Source organism: Mytilus trossulus, chromosome 3 (genome assembly GCF_036588685.1).
Source record: "Mytilus trossulus isolate FHL-02 chromosome 3, PNRI_Mtr1.1.1.hap1, whole genome shotgun sequence".
Lineage (NCBI taxonomy): Eukaryota > Metazoa > Mollusca > Bivalvia > Mytilida > Mytilidae > Mytilus > Mytilus trossulus.
Genome location: NC_086375.1, coordinates 74,452,264 through 74,466,505, shown reverse-complemented (window position 1 = coordinate 74,466,505; position 14,242 = coordinate 74,452,264). Strand labels below are relative to the sequence as shown.

Below are 14,242 nucleotides of genomic sequence, written 5' to 3'. Positions count from 1 at the left end.
AAGACCCCTTTTTGGCCCCAAAATATAGTAGTTTTACAAAAGTGTTAACATTAAGTAAATTATCGGAAAGTAGAATGCTTCTGCTAAATAAATATGGGATGTTTTTGACAATACAATGCACATAAATCGAGTACTATCATCATTAATAAAATCAACGGTACTAATTTTGTTGCACCAGATGCGCATTTCGACAATACATGTCTCTTCAGTGATGCTCGTGGCCAAAATATTTGAAATCCAAAGCTTATATAAAAGATGAAGAGCTATAATCCAAAAGGTCCAAAAGGTATAGCCAAATTCGTGAAAGGAATCAGAGCTTTGCATGAGGGAGATACATTCCTTAATTTATAATAATTTATAATATTTTGTAACAGGAAATTTTAATAACACAAAAACATCCGTATTTTCATGCCAGTACCGAAGTACTGGCTACTGGGCTGGTGATACCCTCGGGGACTAATAGTCCACCAGCAGAGGCATCGACCCAGTGGTAGTAATAAAATCAACGGTACTAATTTTGTTGCACCAGATGCGCATTTCGACAATACATGTCTCTTCAGTGATGCTCGTGGCCAAAATATTTGAAATCCAAAGCTTATATAAAAGATGAAGAGCTATGAACACTGGACACTTTTAATTTGCAAAACACTCATTTGCAAATCCGCCGCCGCCTCAAACAAGAGCTACAATATCATGTATATAACCAAAATGTGCGGAATTACATGGGATTCAATAATTTCATTGGTTTTATACTGTTACTTTCATATTTATTTTGCAATTTGAATTATAAAAACATGGGATTTTCAATATCCCATGGGACAGGGCAAAATCCCATGGGATTTACCGTTATCCCATGGGATTTTGGTTAAATCCCATGGGATTTTTTTTGGTCCCATGGGATTATTGTAGTCCCATGGGATATTTGTTGTCCCATGGGACAAAAAAAATCCCATGGGATTTTTATTATCCCATGGGATTTTTAATATCCCATGGGACAAAATAAAATCCTATGGGATTAAAATAATAAATATATATATATATAAATATAAAGTTATGTGTATGTTACAATGAATGCTGTTTGGTAGTAAAATGTTTTAAATGTATACAAGTTTTTTTTTATATTTTTTATATATATATAATTTTTTTAAATTTTGTCACAAACATGTTTTTTATTTGTTTATATGACAATAAAGATTATTCTTATTTTGCAATGTATAATAATAATATTTTACAGTCAAAGAATAAAGTTCTTTCACTGAAACAAAATGATGAAATTTCTAAATAAATGAAATAATATTGTTTTGAAATCTTTGTCTTGTTTATTCTATTATGAAAAATAGAACTGAAAAAATATTTCATATTCTGACTGAATAGTTCACTCTTTTCATGAGGTAAGATTTTCTTTGTTATAGGTTCATTGCAATACTTGTATAGGCAAACAATTTGAATTATATATACCTTTGTGGTGTACATAATAGTATGCTTATATTTGCAAATTTATAATATAAACACTTTTTGTTAAAGTTTTTGCTTTCTTTATTCACAGCTTGCTATGTACAATTATTCAGTCCACTATATAAGAGTGAAGTCAATTAATAATTTCATTCACTAGAATATTCCTGCAATTCTTAGACAAAATATTTTTCAATCTGTTCTTCAAAGATCTTCCTCTGTACATCTTTATTGAATGGAGAGATTCAAATGAGAAGACAAAGCAAGTTTATTTGGACAACAACATTCTAATATCTTGTTCATTCGTTCCATCTTTCAATTGATAATTACATTGTTGTATTTATATGATCAAGTTCTTGTGCATCAATGATCGTGATGATATGACTCCTTTTTGTTTATAGTCATCATGTTGAAATTTCCTCTTTCAAATAATGTAGGAAAAAACATGTTCCATTTCAAATTCATAAAAAAGTCGCACCATGGAGAAAAATATCAGCTTTAAGTTTTCCGTTCAGTATTGATCTGTGAATGATGACCATGAAAATTGAGATGTCTGACCTACAAATACACAAACTCAAAAATTATCAGTGAAGAGATCAATAAAATGGCTATTTTATCATGTTTATGATTAATATGATAAACTTTCATTTAAATATTCAAGTACTAAATTACAGAAATCGCTTAAATTTTATAATAGTTTAGTTAAAGTACAGCTTATTTAAAATTATAATGAAAAATATAGGCCACCGATGAGTTAAATAAGATATTACATTTCTAATGCCAAAAAATGGCATTTTTGCACCAAAGGGAGATAATTTGGAGCTTTTTCAATGATATATGCATTTTAAAAGTCATCTGGGGCCAAACCCAATTGATTGTTTTGAATGATTTGGTGTACCATATGATAAAGTTATAAATAAAATGAGTTATGAAAAAAAAATATTAAACATTTTTCTGAAATTGTTATACCCTAGAGCCTCCTTAAATGTCATTTGATCTCTATTGGAGAAATGTCTCATTGGAAATCAGACTGCTAAATGTTTCTTATTTTTATATCAACCCAGCCATATTATACCTGTCAAATATCAGGAGCTTGTACATAGTCCAGTGGTTGCTGTTGGTTCATATCCTTCATTTTTATTTTTCATAATTTTTTGTTTTTATAAATTAGTCTGGTATATTTGACGTTTGAATTGATGCTCTGTTAGTCTGTTTCAAATTTGGTTAGTGTTGACTTTTATAGATTACTATAACATGTATAGGGTATGGGTTTTCTCATTACTTACAGGTCATCAATGGCCTCTAATAAGTAATTACAATGCTTACATCCACTAAATTGAACTCTGATGGATAGTTTTCTCATTCATCATACCACATCTTATTTTAATAAATATTTAATCATTATTCAAGGACAAAAACTTTTATAACAGTGGACTTACCATTTAGGCTTTGTTGACCTCTGTAAATCTTATTTTGTTGATAATTTCTTCTGCTTATAGTTTCCCCTTTAGCTTTCATGTTCTTGCCCTACACATAAAAGGGTAAACATCATTTAATGACAAAAATAACTACTACATGTATTACATAATTAGTAGGCAACTGAAAATTTTGTCTTATTTGTATATAACATCAACTTACTCATCATTCTTGCCGTTCAATATCATGAATATTATCATTATTCTATGAATATGAGGTCACAGTAAAATTAACCTTGGCAGGCAGACATCTTTTTTTATATGATACCTTGTAGTCATTCCATACAACAAGTAGACCTATGCTTAAAAAATCTAAGGCCAAAATTAAAAATATGTTTGTTTCCCCTCCCCCCACATGGGTCAAAAATAAGCGCCTGGGTCAAAAAATTATTTTCCACAAAAAAATCGAATTTATTTTTTTCCTGAAAATAATTTGTTTCCATTTTTGGAAAGTGCTTGAAAGCAGAAGGATTGATAATCTAAATAAATACACTCAAATTGAGCACAAACAACTGATAAGTGGCCTGGACTGGACAAGTCAAACCATTCATGTGACCATGCTATGACAATCACATCCAGTAAAAATAAAATAGAGGCTCTCAAGAGCCTGTGTCGCTCACCTGTTAATGTGTTAACTGATGTCGGCCATCTTCGTTGGTTGGCGGGGTCATTAGACACTTTTTTTTAATAGATATTCTAGTATTATGATGGTGGCCAAGTTTGGTTAAATTTGGCCAAGTAGTTTTAGAAATTATTTTATACAAGTTACAAAAATGACGAAAAGTTGTTCAATATTGACTATAAAGGGCAATAACTCCTTAAGGGGTCCTCTAACAATTTTGATCATGTGACTTATTTGTAGATCTTACTTTGCTGAACATTATTGCTGTCTACAGTTTATCTCTATCTATAATAGTATTCAAGATAATAACCAAAAACTGCAAAATTACCTTAAAATCACCAATTTTAGGGCAGCAACCCAACAACAGGTTGTCCAATTCAACTGAAAATTTGTGAGGGGATATATCTTATTCTGATGGACATTTAAATCTTAAAAGATTTGCCCTAAATGTCTTAGTTTCAAAGATATAAAGCAAAACCTGCATTTTACCACTATGTCCTAATTTTAGCCATGTCAGCCATTTTGTTTGGTAGGCTGGGTCATCGGACACATTTTTTAAACTACAAACCACAATGATGATTGTGGCCAAGTTTGGTTAAATTTGGCAAAGTAGTTTCAGTGAAGAATATTTTTTAAAAAGTTGATGAAAAGTTGTTAAAAATTGACTATAAAGTGCAATAACTCCTTAAGGGGTCGACTGACAATTTTGGTCATGCTGACTTATTTGTAGGTCTTACGTTGCTGAACATTATTGCTTTTACAGTTTATCTCTATCTATAATAATATTCAAGATAATAACCAAAAACTGCAAAATTTTCTTAAAATAACCATTTCACAGGCAGCAACCCATCAACAGGTTGTCCGATCCGTCTGAAAATTTCAGGGCAGATAGATCTTGACCTCATCAACAAATTAACCCCATGTCAGATTTGCTCTAAATGCTTTGGTTTTTGAGTTATAAACCAAAAACTGCATTTTACCCCTATGTTCTATTTTTAGCCATGGCGGCCATCTTGGTTGGTTGGCCGGGTCACGCCACACATTTATTAAACTAGATACCCCAAGGATGATTGTGACCAAGTTTGGTAGAATTTGGCCAAGTAGTTTCAGAGGAGAAGATTTTTGTAAAAGTTTACGGACGACGGAAGCAGGACGACGGACGCAGGACGACGGACGCAGGACGACAGATGACGGACGCCAAGTGATGAGAAAAGCTCACTTGACCTTTCAGGTCAGGTGAGCTAAAAAGAACCTGCCTTCCTGGTCAGTTTACAAAGGGTAGACCCGGGGGAGGGAAAACAGACATTCTTTTAAACGTGGCCTGATAAAATGACAAAACCAAGAAAACTTATCATTGACCAAAGAACAATAAAATGTGGTCATGGTATATATATGAATCTGCCATTCAGACATGCACACCTTACAATTGTTTCATATCTACCAAATATAATCTACCTGTAACTTTAAACATATGATAAACTGACAAAACAATGCAGTGTTTCATTGACCAATGAACCATGAAAATGAGGTCAAGTTCATATAAAATATGACAGACAGCTAAGTGCATCTTACAATTATTTCATTCACTAAATAAAGGGGCCTTATTGCTTACAGTATCCGGAAAATAGACCAAACCACAAAAACTAAATATTTTCAAAGTTCTTATACCCTGCCAATCTGTTATGGTTGTGCCTGTTCCAAGTCAGGATCCGATAATTCAGTGATTGTCGTTTGTTTATGTGTAACATATCTGTTTTTCAATTTTTTTGTACATAAATTAGGTTGTTAGTTTTCAACTTTCCACTTGGCTATCATGTGTTAAATCATACAAGTGTTGGGAAAACAGGAAGTTGTCGAGTGATGAATCTGAAAATGCATCACACAGTATAGCTGACTTATTTAACCATGTTAACCCTGAAACCAAATTTCAGAAATCCTTCTATTGTAGTCCCTAAGGAAAATGTGACGAAAAATATTCATCGGATGGACTGACTGACGCAAGGATGGATGAACAGACAGGGGTAAAACAGTATACCCCCCCCCCCCTTATTTTTAAAGTGGGGGCATAATTTTAATACGGGGCTAAAAAAAAACATGCAAGATGTCAAAACAAAAAGAAGTAACCTAATTCTTACTTGTTAGGGGCTATTTATTTATTGTCGGTTATACATATAACAATACAACATATTAAAGGTCTGTCATGTCTGTAGAGCTTTTATCCGACAAACATATATGACAAACACAATACATTTGTACATGAAACATAAAGCTCATCACTGAGATAGTAGTCTCAGATAGAGGGAGGCGGGGTTAACCAAACTCCCCTATTCAATCTGAATGTAGGACAGAAAGTCACAGTCAAAAAGTCACACACTGTCACAGGACAAAAAGTCACATTTTAGTTTTGAGATTATTTTTCTTTGAACAAGAAAACACTCTTTTTGTATTTTTCTTGAAGTTTTATATATACATGAACATGATGTAGCAACTTTAAATTAAAATTTATTAAAAACAAATAAATCAGTGCATTAGGTTTGTGCACATTACCATTACATTTGCGCACAAAAATCACTACGTTTAAGCATGTTAAGGGCATATCCAACAGTTTCAGGGGAGGTAATAACAAACGTAAACGTCGTCTATTGTTTCCCGTAATTTCACGGTGTTTCAACGACGTCATAATGGCCGTTTGGGAAGAGCGGTTTCTTTCCTCATTGGAAATGGCACGGCGGGAATCGGCAAAAAAATCATACAGAATATTAGCAGAACTAGAATTCAAAACTAAAAGATATCTTTGTCCATTTGGTCTATTATAAAAGAACTGCAATTATCTTAATCATTACTAGACCATACTCACTTAAGTTTCCGTTTTATTAAATTATCTTCAATACAGTAGAAAACAACGAGAGCAAATGCATAATGATTTATTATTGCATAAGAAAGTAGCACAAATTGTAATTAGTTCTTTATCAACTTTTTCCGAGATTTTGTCATTCAGGATAGAAAACTTAAAGTTTGGTTTTACTTGAGAAAGATGAAAAAAAAGGTTTCTTGAGAAAAAATAAATACGGCGTAATATAGCATTTATCATGCATCTAGCTTTGCGTTGAAGTCCTAATAGATATACAGTAGCTCTTTAAATGAATATGAACTTTAACCGGTAAACAATGCAAAACAAAAGATGACACAGTAATAAAAAAATATTGAAATAGGAAAACATTGTAATGTATACACTGACATACAAGTAGAAAATATCCGACGATGTTGGTGTTTACTTATGTATGAGGAAACAAATATAATTTAAAAATAAAAAACCAAAAAAAACCAGTGTAGGTGTCTTTACTAATTAGACACGCCCTTTTCAGTCAGTAGGTCCATAACATGATGGGAAAAAAACAGCCTTTGACAAAATACCATAATTCAAAATGGGGAGGGGGGGGGAGCTAATAGCTTTACTCACGATTTTGATCATCATTCAACTTTATCTAGTACGGCATACGTTTTACCGCTAGTACACTCTTTATATCTTGATAATGTATCAATCGATCCACTCTCGCCTCGTCGTAGATATGCGTGATATATTTGCCACTGGAGCACGGCAACAATCAATTCATCAGTTTCATATAGTGATGCATAATCATTAGTTCTCAACTGATAATTGTCTCAAACAGTGTTCCAGTTTTGGTTTTTTATTTTTATTTTATATCTTATTTCAAAACGAAAATTTTAGAATTTCTTTCCGCATCTTTCTCTTTGAATTCACTTTTTTGAATAATCAATAATAATAAAGAGTGGGGTGCTCAATTTCGACATATCTTTCCATGTTTTCTTCAGTTTATGTTCAGGTCTTTATGTTTTTGAAGTATACTGATATTTCTATATGAAGATAACTTCAAATGCAAATTATTCTTAGCTTGAAAACGTGTTTGTTTTGAGAAAAATCATCTGAAAAGTGTGATTAAAGGGTGTTTGAAATTTCCTGATTTTTTGTCAACGGGGGACACATATTCGCCGTTTTTGCATATCTATTTTAAACCAAATAACTGCAGCTTTAAACAATATTTATCAAATAAATTTCATTATAGATGAATAGCAGACATTTGAAAGGTGTAAAAAACTGAAATTTTGGGCAATCAGTCAAGAAAATAACTAAGAAATATTTCTTTGAATTTTTTTTTCATTCAGGAAATTGGCTGTAAACCGATGTCCGTTTTTTGGTCCTTTGCGGTTAGTTCCGAAATTATGTCTCATTTTCAAAAATAACCATATTTGTTTTAAAAATATAATTTATCGGCATATTTCTTCCATTTCAACCATCCTTTGAAGTTTTTACACCTTGAAATTATAAAACGGCGAAATTGTGTCCACGGCGAATATGAGCGCCCCACTCTAGTAGTCTACATCAGTGGTTACATTGTATACAGCCAAACTATGCAGAGGGCAGTAGAACAGAAAACAATTTCCATTGTGTATATATGCAATAACTCATATATTGAAGCGTAAAACCACGGCAGTCAGGCTCGTTTAGGTGAAAAAAATACTGTCACAGTTTCAATTTCATATACTTATATAAATTATAGTAAATATGTCATAAAAGCAAAAACACACGAAAAAATGTCCACAATTTATTTTAACATTCAACATTTTTCGGTCGTTTTGTTTATGCTCAAGTTAATGTCAAACTGATCTGTTTTGTTCAACAAAGTATGTTTTCATCTACAACTGCAAAAGGCGCAACTCCAAGATTCATGTGACCTTTGTTGTTGTTTATAGATTTTATTGGAAGTTCCTTTATCCCTTCAATCATTTATTTAGATGGCATTTTAGCGTATAGATAGCGCGAAACTCTCCTTCCTCTATGCATCTGATATTACGACATTTTTATTTCGACTAAATGAGGCTGCAAATTTATACATCCGAGCAGCTAAACGGCCGCACCCATGCAATTTTAGCAAATATATACACGTAACTGTTGGACAGGAGCAGTCCAGAGACGGAATATTTCTATACCCAATCAATCCATTTTTAATGATAACGATTTTAAAGGTATACATTAATACGTCAGCAAACCAACGACACATATAATTCAAAACACTAAGAGTCAACATACAGATTTTTGTTATAGCTAGAAGCCTGTAAAGAGAAAAAGCCAAAACTGCAACAGGAATATATAATACGGAGTGGGTGAGATTTTAGACAAGTGTTTGGTTGCAAAATTTCACGTGCTCTTTATTGATTTCGATATGTGAAATTATATAGACAGTGTAATGTAAATCAGTGTAAGACAAACACTTCTTTGTAAAGTAACGGTAAAATAAATAATGACGACGGACGTCAAGTGGCATATTAAATGAAAAACATCAAATGTAAATATAATATGAAAATTAACCCTGCTTTGTACTATAGACCGACACACAGAAACGGACTTCTAACGTGTAATTCGTTTGTTGTAAAAAGTAAAATCACAAAAATACTGAACTCAGAGGAAGAGGGATGAAATACCGTATACGATAGCCGGGGACTATTTTAATAGTTTGTTATTTCATGGTTTGCTAAACCGAATAATTCAGTACCTCCCCGTAATCGATCTCTCCTACTTGCTAGGTAGTAATCGTAGATCAGCGGAATATAACGACTGAATTATTCGGGTTAATGGTTTGCATGTTTCACACCCGGGTTTCACAATTTTGACGAACACCATAGAAGAGCTAACTGAATTATTATCTCGTTCATATACTGGTCCATTATAAAGAAGAAGAGGCGACATGACTGCTGTCGAGACAACTATCCAACAAAGTCACAGTGTAAAAATACATTTGTCTACAACACCGTCGCACTGCCTATGAAAAATTAGAGGGAACTATAACGTTACGTTCCGAAACGTCTTATTTTTGGCGCAATTTGTGAGGCTTACGGAAGGGATTGAGTAAACAGTATGATATTACTCGATTTTTCTCAAAAACGAGTACGGTGACAAATATTTTTCAAAACGTTATGACGTTCCATTTTTTTCAAAGAATAACATATCTTACTTTGGTCAAATCGACACCGTTAGAAATATTTAAAAAAATCTAAAATGTGCATTTCAAATGTTCATTTCTTACCGTTTTTGGGGGTAACCATGACGTTTTTGGCTTTATTTGAGTAAAAATTAATTCTTTAAATGGTCAAGTTAGATTTTTCTAACCATCTTGAATTATTTTGCTTCAATTTGAGCCCAATTATATATGTATATTTTGATTAAAAAATCATATTTAAATTTTTTAAATAAAAAACGTTTTTTACTCCAAAATTCCCAAAATGTTCAATTTTCAGCAGCATTTTATGCAAAAACGAAATCGACAACATATATTTTTTGGGGCAAAATTCGATTCTCTGTCAATTGAAGAATAAAATATATTAAAGGGAAAAAATTCTCACCGTCAGAAATAAACTGTTGGATATGCCCTTAAGTGCAGCTTTTGATTACATTTGCACGCATTTTTTAACATGTAAATATAAAAAAAAAGATATGGTATGATTGCCTTTTACAGCTGACTATGCTGTATGGGCTTTACCTCGGGCTTTGCTCATTGTTGAAGGCTGTATGGTGACCTACGGTTGTTAATGTCTGTGTCATTTTGGTCTCTTGTGGACAGTTGTCTCATTGGCAATCATACCATATCTTTTATATTGGCTTATGGTTGAAGGCCGTAAAGACCTCTAGTTGTTAATGTCTGTGTCATTTTGGTCTCTTGTTGACAGTTGTCTCATTGGCAATCATACCACATCTTTTTTATATTATGAACAATTTCCTAAAATTAAAAATGAATATATGTATGTATGTAATAAAAAGAAGATATTTCAAAATCTTTTTTCATTTATATTCAATCAATTGTCAACAAATTGTTTGTGACTTTTTGTCCTATCAACTTTGTTACTTTATGCCTGAGTTTGACATGTGTTTGACTTTTTGTCCTGTGACATTTTGTCGGAATGTCCTGTGACTTTCTGTTCGTTTACCTTCCATCTTAATCAGTGAACTGAATAATTGTTTTTTGCAGAAGTCCGGGGAGTGTTAAAAAATCACATGTGCAAGTTGAGAGTCAACACTTACACAGGGACACAATACTTTTTCAGAATGTCAGCAAAAAAGAATTACTGGTGACAGGGGAGTGTAACCGATGAATTGATCCTGAATCAGATAAGATTTTCCCGGTACGTCTAAACACCGCTCTGGAGGACCTCCTGGGTGCACACATGCAGGGCATACAAAGTGCACTCATGACAGACCCTATATATCCGCCGTATCTGCACACATGATGGATGTATATATTCGTTATAGATCGTCATACACTTCTCATTTTAGAGTTAAATTTGCAAGCAACCTCTTAAGATTTTAAAATAATAATGGCTACTAAAAAATATATTATTGCCCCCAATTTGCGCAATTTTTTCGCCATATAAAATATTTAGGCGACTGTGCTTTTAGTGAATATAAACGATGACGAGGCCTCACGAATAAATATAAATATGAAATATACTGGAACATCGATTAGCATAAATCTCGAAGTTATTTACGCCGGATAATATAGACTGTGCTCCTGAATAAAGTTGTCAAATACATTAATTTGTGTTTTTTTACTTCTACAAGAAATTTGATTCAAATGCTAATTACGCACCATTTGCTGAGCAGAGAATCATTCTAAGCCAGGAACCGTCTATACTAACTGATAACAACTAGTATGAATAAAACGTCTCTGTAAAAAGGCAGTCAATCCTAACAGAACTGTATTAACTTAATGATACATGTACATCAAGTTCCAGCACCTCACCAAGCACCCTTGCCTTGCATACTGAGATGGCAAACTGGTGTGTGTCAGTATTCTAATATAAAACTGCGTTGGTTCATATCGTTTGATTCAACGTTTGTTTGGTTATTTTTTAAGGATCGTTGTAAAATTATATCTAAATCTTTGTTAAAATACGATTTTAAATTGTTCAATTCTTGCTATTTCATAATTTTGTCAAAGTCTACTTTTTAAAGTTTTAAATTTTACAGAAAAAATGAATATTCCATTTTGATTTGAAGAAAATCTTTTTGAACTGTCATGAAGCTGATTACAGGTAACTATACCATACAGTAATTTTCCATTACGACAGTGCGTGTATTCTCGGGTGTGTATAACGTATAGTTTTCTAGAGAACATCCTGTCTACGTGTAATACAGATTGATGACATTATACAACATTTCTTTGGTTAAATGTGATAAGGTATCTGTGTCCATTCCCTATTTCACCACCACTAATTTTTCGAAGAAAAAAAAAAAAAAAAAAAAATTATTTGAAATTAAGAAGAAAAGTAGCAAATATAAACTTCAGTAATTGCGCATTGAGTAAACATAATTTCAATATTGCATGAACAAATCCGTGAGAAAACGTATATATACATGTATGGATAAAGATGTGTTTAAAAAGACCTATTGGCTTTATTTCACACTAGGACCTAAGATAACTAGAACTAAGCAATGGTTGATCCAGAAATTTTCATAAGTGGGGACTCATTGACTGCCTTAGAGGGGTCACGTCCAGTCATGCTTCCGTGATTCCCTATATAATCTACCATTTGTTTCCCAAGATTTAGGAGGGGGGCTGGTACACTCATATATATATAAATATACCTCTGCGGCGAAGCCAGCCATTTGAAAAGGAGGGGGGTCCCAACCCAGGACAAAAGGGGGTGGTTCCAACCATATGTCCCCATTCAAATGCATTGATCGTTCAAAAAAGGGGTGGTTCCAACCACAGAACCCCCCACCCCCTGGATCCGCCACTGATACATAGTATGCATATAATTAAGAACAGCTTTGAATATATGCGTATAAAATAATGGTACGTTTAAAAACCGTTCAGGATCTCCTGGTTGCACACGTGACATTAATTAACTTAGGACATGAATATATAATAGTAAGAGTTCAGGGTATACATTCGATAACTAACATATTTTATAATTTTGTAATTTTTGTTTTGATAAAATCAGAGACATATAATACATGTATTGAGACATATATAATACATGTGTCTCTGAAAAAATCAAACCATCTTTAAAGAAGTTATTTCAATTTGAATCGACTGTCTTTTGCATTAGAATTCCAAAACGTTAATGTTATTTATAAATGCCAAAACCTGCAAGAAAGAAACATTTATATTCGGTGATTTTTACACTAAACGTTTTCGTAATTTGTTTTAAAAATATTAAAAAGTACATGTACATCGTTTTTTCAAGATTTGTATAGTAACTGGTTTAATTAAGTCCCCTTGGTGAAATTTAAATTGCGAGACGCTAATTAATAAACTATGATCTATCTATCGGCATGCGTCGTTATTTGGGATACGTCACGGATGACCGATGGTCATATTCAATACGATATACCAACCATCATTTGAATTTGGTCAATTGATCTTTAATAATTAGGACAAATTGGTGATGGCAGAGAATAAGTCGCTGGTGATGGTTAAAAACATATAGAAGTAAACTTTGCAAAAAAAAAGGTTTCCTTGGAAAAAAATATGAAAATATATGAATATGCTAAATTATTTGATTTCCGAAATAATAATTAAAGACGTTTAGAAATAAAAAAATTTCACAGTTGGGAAATTTTCAATTCAAGTTATTTCATTTTGAAAACGTTGAAAAATATAGATCTTATTATATGTACAATGTGGGCCGCTTGGAGATCAACTTGTGAAACCCTGCATAATTAGGGTTTGTCTACTTTCGTCTTTTTATATTGCCAAACATTCTATAATCAAGGATTTGTACAAGGCCTTGTTATAATGAATATTATCGCCAATATCACCATAATTACACAAAGAACAGATACAATATTCTGCTAAAGAGTTTGCCATCTAACAATTCAAAATGAAATGTTGAGTCGAAACTGAGGTACCAAATCTATAAAAAAAAAATCACTATTTTAGTCGAAATTAAATTGTATATATTCTTTTTTTCAAAACTCCTGAAATAATTTAACATTATCTATAGAGAGCTTACATATGCAAATCTGTTTAGAAGTATGTGAGCGTAAATAGAATTTGTTTATTACCCCCCCCCCCTTTTCCTTCTATAAAATTTAATTACAAACGATTTTCTTTCTTAATTTGTGTTTTCTCATTAACTGGGGTTCATGCTGTCAAAAAACAAAAATGTCTCCTTGTGTAAAAGTTATTGATAAAAAAAAATTGAAGCTTCAGAAGAATAACGGTACGTCTAAACACCGCTTGAAGGACCTCCTGATTGCACTCATGACATACAAAGTGCACTCAGGACCCTTTATAATCATCGCACACAGGATGGATGCATATATTCTTTATACGCTTCTTATTTTAGAGTTAAATTTGGTAGAATTTGAAATCGAACTTAGATAGATATGTTACATTTGTAATTCTTAGAAAATAATAAGGGCACGTGTCACTGATTACAGAACTACTGAGCCATGAATTATCCAATCAACAAAATTAATTGGATTATCTTTATTGTTGTTTTATATATTGTGTTGTTAGTACAGTGTGACCATGCGGGAAGTAATATTGTGACGTTTAGAATGAATATCACGATGTTTTAAGATTTTCGTCTTTTATTAAAATTTCGTTCCATAAATTTTAAGATTTATTCTTAATTTTATTAACATGTCCTGGACCAGTAATTAATTCTT

The 14,242-nt window shown here is 32.5% G+C and overlaps 1 protein-coding gene and 1 long non-coding RNA gene across 4 annotated transcripts in view; both read right to left on the bottom strand.

Annotated features, from left to right (window-relative positions):
- The window catches only part of LOC134709720 (sortilin-related receptor-like), a 40,585-nt gene that overhangs the window by 15,572 nt on the left and 10,771 nt on the right, over nucleotides 1-14,242 (bottom strand). The window lies entirely within an intron of this gene.
- On the bottom strand, nucleotides 1,302-10,911 carry LOC134712397 (uncharacterized). Its single transcript, XR_010106281.1, has 3 exons — nucleotides 10,552-10,911; nucleotides 2,892-2,979; nucleotides 1,302-2,010 (listed from the first exon to the last, which is right to left on the bottom strand). It is a non-coding gene; the product is annotated as an uncharacterized LOC134712397 (long non-coding RNA).